We start from the raw sequence: 14593 nt of genomic DNA, 5'->3' as shown, positions 1-14593 counted from the left end.
AAATTTGTAGTAGCAGAATATAATTTTCTTTTTCACAAAATAAGAGTTAGGACATTGTGCGTAGTATCCGTTGTTACTGTCTGGTTGTGAAGTGCCTAATAATTTATTATTTCCTCTATTCGTTACCGGACGATGTTATTAAATCTGATCGTCACTAACATATTTTAATACCTACCTTTCTTATTGACCTCAAAGTTAACGCAATCTCCTTCGCTATAAATATTTAAATAAACTGTTATCTTTGACAATACCTTTTATACAGACAATCATTGCAAAACAAACAGTCACGATGGATGTCTCACTGGGAATATGTTCCCATTGGACCTATTGATTGGTAGGTCGATCTTTCCAACGGGAAACATTCGTAATAGAAACGACAATACTGCCAAGTTCCTCAGTCCCTGTCAAGTGTCTAATTCAGGGTCGTCTTGGAGTGCAAAAATCGAGCGTCTGTGTGACGCTTCTTAGGGAAAGGCCTGACTGACTTTCGCCTCCGGTCGACCAATATGGTTAAGACTGCCCTGGTTGTACCTAATACCACGATCTTGTATTAATTCTTACTAATATTATAAATATGAATGTATAGATGGATGGATGTCCATATGTTTGTTAGAATAAATCTCCGGAATGGCTTACCGAATCTTGGAGAAATTTAGTCTAGAAGCACATATGTATAAGCCCTTTGTCTACCAATACAGTAAACATCACGTCAACGTGAACGAAATGACGGCGCTGAGGTAGCGTCAACTCAGTTGTGTTTTCAGTTGTCAGTGGAGTTCTAAGCTTAAAGAATCTAATGCCACATAAAAAGTGGCCATTCGCATCGGAAACAATTAGTTCCCAGCTAACATACCGAAACCAAATAAAATTCCCTAATTACTTGCTCCGAGCACGTAAGCGGTTAGCGTACATCGTTATTTTTAATGACAGCCATTGCAATTTGACATTTATGTCACATTAAGGCGGGAAATCGTCGTGTCACAAATATAACCTCACATTTTAAGCTATCAGAATTAATGAAATCGATCACAGTTTTCCAGTCAGTCTAAAGTTGTTGAAAAATAGGTCACAATTTAAAAAAAAAACGACCCAATCAAGAATAATTTTACTAATATTATAAATGCGAATGTTTGGATTGATTAAATTATTCAAACTTTCGCGAGACATTATACTAAACTGATATAAAAAACGGCTAAACACTGCCGCAGTGAGCAGTGAACTGGGTGCCGTGTCCGCAAAATAATACCATTACCACTCATCCTGATGAAGGGCCCCCGATGGGCTCGAAACTAGTCGGTGCCGACACCGGACGAATATACGTGAGTGATTAGTCATTTTCATATCAGTTTAGATGGATGTTTGTATGGAGGACAGAACGGCTGCATGGATCTTGTTAAAATTCGTCATAGACGTAGAACACAGTCTGACCACTAATTAAGTTTTATATGGACGCGGATGGAGTCACAGGCAACAGCTAGCATTTTAATAAAGCTTATAATACCAAAACGAGATTTGTTCATACGAGCCCTAGATCTTTGCTGTGTATGCTTCATTTGCATTGAAACAAAGTAATTTTGCGTTGAAACTTGAATCCCTTCTAAGTGAAGGGGTACATTCTTAAAGGCCTCGCCTTGTCTCTTGTTGACGCGTTTCGACCCAAGATATGTAGTTTTGCTAACCTGTAAGGCTTGTGACAGCATAATAAAGTTTATAGGTAGATTTTCATAAAGAAATACCTAATAATAAAAACCATTTGACCATTATTTTTAAAAATATATTCCAAACACCATAAACTTATCAAATTAATTCCTATAAATATAATTTACTGTTTGCTATCTCGCTCTCTTACTTTTACGCTCTACGTTATATTTCTATCTCTGTCATGTAACATAATGTGCATAAGTATGACGTGACCTTGAAAATTATTTCATTCGTCATGCTAGTTTAAAATATATTGTTATCTCTCTTTTGTCAAAGGCAATGACAGGGATGACGATAAGTTTAATACAGAGATTAAGGTCTCAGAAGCCTACGGTAAATCTTGTACAATGCATTAAATATTCAAATAGATTGAGAATCGCGATAAATTCGCGTGCCATACAAGATTTCGATTTGCATCCAACGCGTCGCGTCTATTGGTTACTGTGAACCGCACAGAGAATTTCAAGTTTAGTAATAACACCGCTACGAACACCGACTTTCTGAATTTAAAATTCACCTGCTAAACTACAAGAGACTTCAAATATAAGTTGTTACAAAGTTTTTAAATAAAAATGCAATATTATAAAACTCTACGATAACTCTACATTTAAAAAAATTGAAAATTTTAAAACATGTCATTCCTGTTTTAAAGTTATTACGTCTAGTAGTCTGGAAAATTATCAAACATGTTCGGCAAACATGTTTGACAAACATGTTCAACAAACTTGTTTGATCATATTAAAGCGTCAATAGCCTAATGGTTAAGGGTATGGATTTCCGATCACGAGGTCGAGGGTTCGAATCCCACCATTCGACTATTGTCGTAAACCATATCCTAGCACAAGCCTACAGCTTAGTTGGAATGGTAAAAGAAATATTAGTAAATTTACAAAAAATCTGCTTATATTTTTAAATTAAAAAAATATATTCATCATCAAACAAGAAATTTAAATAAAATACTGAGATAAGACGAAAAACACTTGTAACCCAGTAGTTAATGATGGTTACAAAAAACTAGATAAACGATTCGTTAAACTTAATAATTACTCTCATAATAAGTGAGAGTCAATATTAATGTATCTAAAACAAAAAAAAATGTAGTGACTCGCTTTAAAAAAATGATACCTCAGGTCGAAATTATAACGAAAATAAGATAACCAGCTATAGAGGTGTCAAAATGGCAGATGTAATATTTTTTATTTAACCATTATTAATAAAAATTAAAACCAAATAAATGTACCTAAAATGTACCTCAATTAGTAGCAAAAAGTAGAGTAAGAAATATAGTCAAAGGTATAAATTTGACCTTTTATAAAATCAATGAGCGTACATTTAAAATCAAAAAAATAAACAAAGTTTTTCAAATAATAATACTATTTATTGTCTTTAACTCGAAGGTAAATAATCTTAAATAATTACAGCACCCACATCAAAATAAGTTAAAGGTCAAGTGATAATTAATTATATAGCTATAGTATTATAATTAAACACCTTTTATAATATCAAATTAAAAATAAAGCATTAGGAAAATTGTAGCATATTATTGCCAACCCTAAGACAACTGTTCAATTGAAAATCCTACGAGTAACAATTTCCAAATATTTTATACAACTTCAGTCCAGTTCAAAAGCTCGGACTATCAACGGACGCAAAAAGCTACCAAAACTACCAACCTACATTCTTACAGCCAGTGACATTAAAAGCTTTTTTTATCTCTTTCCTTTGACGTTATTAAAAAAAAAACTTTTTACTATCACTTTAAAAAAATATATCTAATTCACGCACACATTGATATGACGCCTCCACCTTGTTTTCGAAGCTCTGCAGTGGCGTGCGAACGAGACAGGTATATGAAGCTTTCACTTACACGAGCGGTGTGGAAACATTATTGCACCGGTAGTAAGGAGTGAAAGAGATCAATAATGAGAGGCACGAGGAGTTGAAAAGGGATTTCAGATTAAGGTCGTTGTCGAGTCAAAGAGCAAGCAGTATTGTAACATTGTAGTAGGTATATAATTGAGTTGATAAAGCTATTAACCGTTTAAGCTATGAGGGAAAGATTAATTAATGAAAATTTAACTTTAATTAAATTTGCAGCTAATTAAAACAGTACATCTCTGATGATAACACAAAAAAGATTAATTTAGCATCACAGAATGCATTTTGGCATAATTACATTTTTTTATAAATATTAAAAAGTTCTTTATTTTTTAGTTATCGCAGCCATCTTTTATCATGTGCTAGGTTTTAATAACTTATTAATATAAATCAAACGCTAACTAAAGAGATCGCAACATTTTAATCAACTGGAAAACGTTATAACTGATAATTCGAATAAATTAAATACAATTCAATTTGTCATTTTTTGGAATTCAAATATTCTACCTAACACACCGTCTACACTTCTTTGGTGTATGACAAAAAGTCTGTCCGGGCGAGCGTAGCTTCCATACACCCTCAGTAGCGGCTGGGCGCTAGACGTGATAGTGTGTATGTACCCTAACTCGCGTGACGCGTTAAATTACGCGGCATTTTAGTATTATTCCTATATTAAAATAATTTAAATAAATAGATATAGAGTGAATATTAAGACCATTTTTAATTGACTTGTGGTACATTTTTTAATTTCTATTTTAAGTGCTTATAAACAGTGTTTGTTTTAAGATTTTTTTTTGGAAACATTGTGTGTTTAGTGTTTGGTAGAGATTGGTTGTTCCAAAAGGTTAGTGTATAATTTACTAATTAATTTAATTTAGAAATAGTTTTTATAGGAGTAGAAAATCATTTTCGTATTTTTAAAACGATTTGGATTTCGAACACAAAAATATTTAATGTGAAAAAATACTAGCGCGAAAATATTGATTTGGAATTAAAAATATACATGAACTTTTTAAACAGAAAAAGATATACATAATTAATAGCAACACTCCTCTAATCCCACCATATAAATATTTTCTATTAATTCTAACTAATATTATAAATGCGAATGTTTGGATGGATGGATGTTTGTATCTCAAGAACGGCTGAACTGATTTTGATGAAGTTTGTAATACATATAGAACATAATCTGGAAGAACACATAGACTAATAAATTTTTTTTAATATCGCGTAGACGGAGTCACGAATGAAAGCTAGTAATTTGTATATTATAGAAATATTAGCGGACCCGACAGACGTTCCTGTCTACACGTCTTTAATTTCTTTAATTTGAATAAATTAATATGAAGTTAATATTTGATGAAAATTGTGAATCTAAACCATTCCCAGATCCCCTTGGACACACACAAAAAATTTCATCAAAATCGGTCCAGTCGTTTGAGAGAAGTTCAGTGACATACACACGCACAGAAGCATTATATATATAATATTAAAATAATATTTAAATAGTACGAAAAATTAATAACAAAATTAACATAACATTCGCATTTATTATTAAAAAAATGCAGGAATTAAGGTTACGTAAATGTAACTAATCTTACTTGTTACTAACGTTTAGATGTATGTTTGTTACTACGTACCTTCAGAACGGCTAAAAAGACATGTAGAACATAGTCTGGAATAACACCAGTTTTTTTTTACTCTACGCGGATTGATTCAGGTTGTGCAGATTTCGTTATTTATTTTTTTATACGAAAAGTAGTGCTGGATTGAAATGAAAGTTAATTCAGATATGGCGGCTGATAGAGACGTATGGAGGAGTAGTAAGCTGACATTGGTAGAGGAAAGGATAGAAATTATGTTTTTATGATGAAAAAAAAGGAACAAAAATACCTATCTTTTGTTACTTTTGCTTATCCTTGCTGTATCGCCTTAGAGCCATTCATATAGGGCCTTTCTATTCGACGAAATTAAGTGAATATATTTGGATGAGTTTAAACTGCAATAAAATGTACCAAATCTTACTAATATTATAAATGCGAATGTTAAGATGGATGTTTGTTAAAAGGTATCTCCAAAACAGCTCAACGGATCTAGATGAAATTATGCATAGATGTACATAGCCTGGAGGAACACATAGGCTACTAATTAAGTTTGAATTAAAAGGTATACTTGACCCTGAGTTGTAATATTTTCTACTTGAGTTATTATAGAGTTTGTAAACTTCGAAACTCAGAGACCGTTTGTTCGAGTCACGTAGCAAAATTATCTTTCAGCGGAGTAATTTGCGAGTTGACTGACGTACAGAGGGTAAGTCGCGCGTGACGTGTGGATCAAATGTAGGCTATTGTGGGGGTAATTGTGTTTGTGAAAAGGGTGAAAATGGCTTGCGTTTAACAGGTGAATAGTACAAGCTTATTACCTATAACACTGTTGCTTGTTACGATTTTTATTACTTAAGTTATACTTGTGATTTTAAACTTTAAAATTTACGAATGATATCCCTTACCATGGGTTTCCACTGTTGTAATCAGAGAAATTGCTTACTGTTTCAGTAATGGCAACCCATACTAATGTATAATAAATATACTATACTAATTATATTTTCTGAAACATTTTTTTCGATACCCTTTTTGTTTCTTTATTTTTTAAACAAAAGCTCGTTTACAACATTAGCTGTCGCCTGCGACTCCGTCCGCGCGGGATTGAAGTAAACTTAATTAGTAGTCTCCGTGTTCTTCCAAACTTCTACATCTATGTCAGCGAGATCCTTGCTACCTTTTTGGACATACCTTCTAACAAACATCCATACATTTTTATTAACACGTTCCAACATAAAACACTGAATACCTTTAATTATGTAGTATGTAAATTCACAAGGTACTTAATTCACGGTCCAAACTTTTAGGTACAAGCTTAATTTTGGTAGAAATCGAATGTAATATAAGGTGCTTTTATTATGTCAGGTAATTCCGGGCTGGTTGTTAGTTGAATCCTGGTACCCTTGGCACAAAAATAAACAACAGTAGCCACCGCACCTGTTGGTCAATTATCCCAAGTCATGGCCACTCTGGGAAACTCGTTTTAACTTTGATTATGCGCTACTACTATTTGTTCGACTCTCACTCGATGATAAGTCGAATTGACGATCTTATTGCATTATTTAAATCATTATTAGAAAATTAAATAGGTTTCTACAACTTTTTTATCAAGTTACTTTTCGTTTTTAAATAAGATAGAATTTGTTCACTTGCTTTTCGGAACTAACAACGGATTTTACTTAAATAGAATTTCGCTTACGACGCAACTATAATCAAATAAAGCCAATGCTTTATTTGATTGTAGTTATGTCATTAGTACGTAGTATTTGCTCTACCGTGAATGACAAAGCAAGCAAGAGCAAATACATAAATGTGGAACAACCTGGATTAATTAACAAAATTAAAAATATCTGACCACTGTTTTAGGCTTCATTGTTGTATATTGAGTATTAAATAAAATAGCAAATAATAATAAAATAATTGTGCTAATTCTAATAATTTAAACAAAAAATACAAGCAGCGACATAATAAATCAGTATCACAATGTTCGAGTTAATTTCATAATTACAGGAGCAAGTGAGAATCGAGTGAGAACTCGTGTTAGGGTTTTCGTTACGAATCACATCAAAGGTTACTTTTTGTTGCTTCAAGATCTGTGTCGGGCATCCTTGTTATTTTTATAGTAAGAGATCTCAAGTTTCAATTGTAGCCTCATTCATAGAATCGGGTATCGAGATTGTCAGATTAAAATAAAAGAAAGATTGTCTCGTTACAACCTTTTATATTGCTAAGAGACAAAGAGTTTTCATTGCTTCCAATATTCAGTGGACTATTGTCTATACAACTGCAAGGAATTCAGGTCAAAGATATATTTTCATTTTATGTTGTACTTTTGTATCAAAGAAATCTTTAAATTTCAAACTGAGACGTGCAATTTTGATGATATCTTGAGATATCGATTGCCCTTTTATCTAGTGCTTTGATTAAAAGAACTATATTTTTTTTCTTCAATTAATCAATTGCTGGGTTCGTATCCCGCCATGTACCAATGTGTTTTTTGATTTCCGATTTACATATGAACATTTATCCGACGTTCTTACGGTGAAGGAAAACATCGTGATTCAACCTGCATATATCTGAGAAGAAATTCAAAGATATGTGTGAAGTCAACCGCACACACTTGGCCAGCGTGGTTGACTATGCCCTAATCACCCTTAACTTAGGATAGGCTCCGAGCCCCTCGGCGGGGACGTATAGCTGATGATGATGATGAAATCAATTGCATTCTTAAAGTCATACATTTAAAATATTAGTCATGCCTAAAATACACATATAGGTAAAGTTTTCAATTGATATAAATTAAGCAAATACCGATGACATTTTAATTAATCTTATTTGTACTCTTATTAGTAATCTCGGTAATAAAATATCGAATTAAAAAAACTGTTTTTATAAACGTAAAATAGATAAGGTTTTAACAGTGGTAGAGCCCGCTTTAACATCTTCGCACGAATCGGCCCGGCTCGCCCGGTGAAATACCACGACCACACAGAAGACAGCCGTGAAGTGGAAGCAATTCCGCGTTTCTTCTGATGAGTGTGCGTCCTGGGGGCCTAATTTAGTCTTCTTTCCCTTCCCACACTTTTTCTAATAAGGAAGCGGAAGTGGACTTTTCGGATGAGAGGATGCATGGAAAGGGAAAATAGTTTCTTTCAGTGCATCCTCTCCTCCGTCGATTAAAGGTTGGCAGCGTATGTGTAATTGCGTATATCTATGGGCAACAGTCACTTCGCTATTTCAGCGATTTCGGGTGGCCGTTCACTCGTTTGCCACTTTATGATATAAATAAGGAAGGTTTTGGGCTATTGTACATCACGATATCACACTTAGGAGTCAAGCAAAAATGAAAACTTAGTATGCCGTATGCAACACCGAAGCAAAGTTATTCACAAGTTATATTGATATTTACTTATCCATACGTCAACAGGTTTATTAAAACGTTTAAGTATCACGGAAATCGCCAGGAAACAATTGTTAAGTAAAACTCAATCTAATATACGCCATTGTTTCCATTGGTGCGGTTTTTATTCGTTTCGCTAAACCGACTGTGTCCCTTATCAGGAATTAATACGTTGTTCGGATTTACGTTGAAATCTTACCGACCTAATTCTTTGTTGCTGATAAATGGCCTCATTTAATACTTGTTTATTACGATCGTAGCTTAGTGGTTGGTGTTACGGTGTTGAATTTATATTTGTATGTAATTTTATTCATGTAATCTAGATAAACTAAAGAATTTTTTCTTTATATATATATAATTATAAATAGTAACAAACACGACTTTCTTTTATATATATATATATCGTCGTGTTTGTTACTATTTATAATTCAAGAACGGCTTTACCGATATGGCTGAAAATTGGTGAGGAGGTAGCTTAGAGCCAGGAGACGGACATAGGATACTATTTATTTTTTTAATTTTATTTTTTTAATTTATGCCTTGAAGAGCTGCTTTATAGTTAACTTACTAATATTATAAAAGCGAATGTTTAGATGGATGTGATGTGGATCAATGGATGGGTGTTTGAAGATATCTCTAGAACGGCTGAACGGATCTCGATTAAATTTGGCATACGTATAGAACATAGTCTGAAAGACACATACGCTACACTAATTAAGTTTTTTTTTATATATCCACGCGGACGGAGTCGCGGGCGACAGCTAGGATTTTATATTTGAATCTAACTCAAAAACTACTCGACCGATTTTAAAAATTCTTCCAACGTTAGAATGTTACATTATCTCTAAATTATACTAAGTTATATTTTATACTAGCTTTCGCACGCGACTTCGTTGGCGCAGAATTAAAAAAATACTTAAGAATGTGTTCTATGTGTTCTTTCAGACTACTTTCTACGTGTGCCAAATATCACCAAAATCCGTTGAGCCGTTCAGGAGATTCAAACAAATTCATCCATTAAACATTTATAATATTAGTAAGATTGTTATTAAATCTTACTAATATTGTTAATGCAAATACTTTCATACATGAATGTATGGATGGATGTTTGAAGGTATCTCCAAAACGGCTTAACGGATCTTGATGAAATTTGGCACAGATATAGAACATAATCTGGAAGAACACATTGGCTACTTATTAAGTTTGTTTTTTATGACGCGCGGACGGAGTCGCATACATGTGCTCCAAGAATGTTAAGGCGCAGTTACAATATCGCTGTAAAATGATATTAACAGAAGCGTTATATTCTGTTGAATCACTGGAATATTGAATGTCATAATCATGATTAATCTCTGTGATATAATATTGTTTTCTTATCAATACCAAGAATTGTGTTATGTATACGACTGACCGTTAACACTGTCACATAACATGACAACATAGACTAGTCTTCTTTCTTTTTTTACCTATTGAACCTTTTTATTTATTTTGTCTATTTTTTTGTATGCCTTTTAATCACTAATTTGTAGCTTTATATATATAATTCTTCTGTGAGTGTGTATGTCAGTGAACTTCTCTCAAACGACTGGACCGATTTTGATGAAATTTTTTGTGTGTGTTCAAGGGGATCTGGGAATGGTTTAGATTCACAATTTTGTACGCTGGACAGTGTTTTTTTGATTAATTTTTAATTTATTAGTAGTTGTTGATTTTGGAATGTTATACATTGGATCCGACAGACGGCGCTACCATCGCAGTGTGAAATTTTCAAATTAAAGACGTGTAGACAGGACAACGTCTGTCGGGTTCGCTAGTATTTTATATTTTCATAGTTAAAATTGTTATTACGTATTAAGAAATCAATCCAAATTTTTAATGTTTAATCGTTGTGTGAGAACAAAGGGGCCAGCTGAAAACCAGCGCAGGAATGGTCAAGCCCTACCTGCACCAGCTGAGCTGGCCACCTTTATTGCCACATCCTTAATTTATTTAATCTAATTTGTTTTTTTAGTTGTTTGTGGCAATAAAATATTCTATTCTAGATCGAAAAAAAACAGCAAAACATATTTACGTGTAATAGTCAAAATTTCACATATGTATTTTATAATTCGACCATCAAGTGATAATTTAGTAACTTTTGACTCCTCCACTGGTTATACGTGGTGAGTTTGAACTATCCCTTTCCTATAAACATGAAACACGTGTTTTCAATACAAAGTAACATTGATTTTTTTTTAATATTTATTAAAAAAACTTAATTAGTACTATGTCCAGACTATGTTCAAGATATGTAATAAATTGTAGCGAGATATATCTGCATATATTCAGAAGATACCTTCAGTTAGAGACATTCCCGTTACATGTTACCTCATCGGGATGTTTTTGGAACGGACGATGTATTCCAACGAAAGTTGGAAACGATTTTTTGCTATTAAAATCTGTTAGGCGTGATACGTAGTTTCTTTCGCGCAATTTTGGACAAACGCAACCAACTATTCCATATTTTACAAAACACAATAGTAAATTAGATATTCTTACAAAGTTGTTTTATAAGAGTCAGATTAAAATGAGAAATTTTAGTTGTGGAAAATGAGGAGCAAACTCATTTTGTCGTAACAAAGCGTATACTTTGGTATTGTCCACAAGCAAATATAACAAAATGGCGTGTTGTGACCTGTTTTGTATCCGGTAGATCATGCATAAGCTCCTTTTTAGTTTATTTTAGTTGTATGTTTAGGACCGTTTCTTTCACTTAGAAGGAAAACTTTGTTGTACGCAATGTTCCCTTCTTATTTTTCCTGCTTTTGACCGTAGCTTTATAATAATTTGTTGACATTTTAAATACTTGGTCTTGTTTTAAACCGGTTTAGTTGTTTAATTATTTATTAAGTTAATTTTGGACGTTGTTTTTGAGTTTTGTAGCATGATTTAACCGTCAATGATACCATTTTCATTAGTAAAACGGCTTAGTATTTTGTTTTGTAAAAATATTCAATATGATTTTGCAGGATTATTTTAAATTTTAATTTGAAAAATTATTATATTATTATCTACTATACTATAATACGAAAACATATGCTTGTACCTAATAAACTACAAAACTACTGAACCGATTTAAAAAACGACCATTAGAAGTATGCTATTTCCAAAATAATATGTAAATGCGAAAAGATGCATGTTTTTTATGTTTTTCAAAAAAAACTCAAAAACTACTGAACCAATTTCAAAAATTCTTACACCATTAGGATACTATATTGCCCTTAAGTAGCGTAGACAATGCCAGAAAGACTTCATTATGAGACGACGATGATTTTTTATTCATATGACACAAAATTGTAATATATTTTATGTAAGTAACTATACGTTGTTCAATTTAAACTCAAAAAGCGAATATTAAAAATATAACTAAATTAGAATACGTCTAAAGTAAGCTAAAGTTAGCGAGCGACGGCTGCGAAGCGTTTTTCATTTAAAGCTTTGCCAAGACTATTTAGGAAGATTTTTAATGCATCTTGTAGTCGAGCCGTTGTGAAATGCGGTCACCGGAGAGGCGCCTCGACTGAGCTGTGGAAATGTCGCGCCCACGCGTTCAACGGTTATTTACATTTTGGGGATCCGTATACGTATGACGGAATATAAACTAGAGACAATTTAATCACTTTTTTGGTACTTAATTGAGTGATAAAAAAATAGAGACATTTTTAAATTATATTTTTGGTATATCGTTCAAGCAATCCCATGTAACTGTTGACCGATTTTTATGAAATTTTAATCCTGCGAGGACAGAGTCACGGGCGATAGCTATGTATAACTCAACCTAAAACTTGCGATTTGTTGCAAAAGAGAGTTAATTTAGGATATAGATAGGTCTTATAAGTGGAGTAGGAAATCTTTTAAAAAAATAAGACACTATTTTATCTTTAGCTAGACTTTAGACAGCTTTTATTATCTAATTGTGGTCTATATGACCTCATTTCTCCAAAAGAACCAAACCAAGCTAATTCATTTCCGTAACATAATAATAGAAATTCTTGCGGCTTAGAAATTTCATATCATTTTATCTGATTGATGATGAGCGTCGGTGGCTCAGTGGTCAAGCACTTGACTTGTCCCGGGTTCGAATCCCGCCATGTACCAATGTGTTTATCGATTTTCCGATTTACATATGTACATTTATCCGACGTTCTTACGGTGAAGGAAAACATCGTGATGCAACCTGCACATATCTGAGAAGTAATTCAAAGATATGTGTGAAGTCTACCAACCCGCACTTGGCCAGCGTGGTTGACTATGGACTAATCACCCTTAACTTAGGGTAAGCTTCGAGCTCCTCGATGGGGACGTATAGTAAGCTGATGATGATGTATCTGATTAAAATGATTTTAATAATGATCGAGATAACGTTATTAAGTGAAAATTTTCTATCTACCCACTGTGGTTAGAAAGTGATCGTATACGGTTTTAAATTGAAAATTACAGTCGCATTTATTATCTGTATGATAATTTGACGGAAATTCATAATTGAACAAAGGTTTTATAGCTTCACTGCCTATTCTATATAGGGTTTCCGAAAAGGTTCCGTACATAGGAAAGGGGATGATATAAAAAAATAAATGGCATTTTTTAAAAACTTAAAAATTTTACACCTTCTAGGGCAATTTTAATTTTCTTTAAAATCTTTGTTAGTTATATTGTTTTTTTTATTTCATATTGATAAAGGGTTATTGACGATAACATAATAGCTTTTTTTTTAATGTAGCAATATTTGTAGGTCATTGGTTACAAAATTGCCCCAGAAGGTGTAACATTTTTAAGTTTTTAAAAAATGCCCTTTATTTTTTTTAATACCCACAGGAGAATTTTTATTTTATTTTTCTTGTGACCCTTGTGACCACCCCTATCATCCCCCTTCCTATGTACGTAACATTTTGGGACACACTGTATTTAGGTAATAATATTAATAAATTGAGTGTGTTCAATTGGTATAAGAAGCCAAAAAAAAAATCTTGTAAGATTATAAATTTTAAACATCCTTTATAAACTCCAAAACTACTTATCCGAATATGGTAACTACACGTAACTAGCCTCTGCCAGGGACTCCGTCCGTAAGGAACAAAAAAAACTGTTAAGTAGCTTATGTATTCTTCCAGATTACTCTAAATCTATACGATGCATGGGAAGGGAAAATATTTTCTGTCTGTGCATCCTCTCCTCCGTCGATTAAAGGTAGGCAACGCGTATGCAATTGCGTATGTCTATGGGCAACGGTCACTTCGCTATTACAGCGATTTCAGGTGGCCGCTTGCTCGTTTGCCACGTTATGATATAAAAAAAAATACCAAATTTGGTCCAGATCTATACATTTGTTTTGGAGATAACTTCTAACATACATCTATCCATCCAACCATACATCTAAACTTTCGCATTTATAATATTAGTAAGATTTTATCCAACATAAAAGACAATTTTTTTTTGGAATTTTTGTCTTTAATATTTATATAAGTTGTGGATATCGTGTCGCTATTAATATCATTTTCAACGTATAAAAAGTGGTTATAATTGCAAAACACAAAAGCATTTTTTACATTTAAAATATCCAAAACCATAGAAAAAGATTTAAGCGAGCAATAAAAATACCACAAAAACTTGTAATAATGGTTAAAATTTCCATCCACTTCGCCCACATTCTCTGGCCTAAATTTGTGAGTCACTCTGACAATTACCGGGACAAAGAATGCATTAGATGTATACAGATAAGGAATTGTGTATAAAAGGTGTGAAAGAACCTCGGACAACTGTCAAACTCTTCCATGAATACAAGAAACATTTGTGTTTTATAGAAGTTATTTGCTAAGCTTTCCGTATATATATATCAAATTTGTCAACACTTGCATATAGTTTTTATGAAAAAATCTTTGGTAGTTTGATACTAGATGGCGTTATTTTCATTTAAAATTATATTAGTAGCATTCCGAGAGGACTTAAGTGTGCATACGATTGAAAGAAACTGTTA

The 14593-nt window shown here is 32.9% G+C and overlaps 1 protein-coding gene across 1 annotated transcript in view; it reads left to right on the top strand.

Moving 5' to 3' along the window:
* The first annotated feature begins 4189 nt into the window (after window positions 1-4189).
* rst (irregular chiasm C-roughest) overlaps window positions 4190-14593 on the top strand; it is a 62904-nt gene continuing 52500 nt past the window's right edge. Inside the window, exon 1 of the mRNA XM_013323135.1 lies at window positions 4190-4423. The gene's annotated coding sequence lies outside the window, so the exon portion shown is untranslated. The remainder of the gene's footprint in view (window positions 4424-14593) is intronic.

Source organism: Papilio xuthus, unplaced genomic scaffold (assembly GCF_000836235.2).
Source record: "Papilio xuthus unplaced genomic scaffold, Pxut_1.1 DF825783.1, whole genome shotgun sequence".
In the NCBI taxonomy this organism is placed as follows: Eukaryota; Metazoa; Arthropoda; class Insecta; order Lepidoptera; family Papilionidae; genus Papilio; species Papilio xuthus.
The sequence above is the reverse complement of the archived record's forward strand: the minus strand, read 5'-3'. Positions and strand labels throughout refer to the sequence as shown.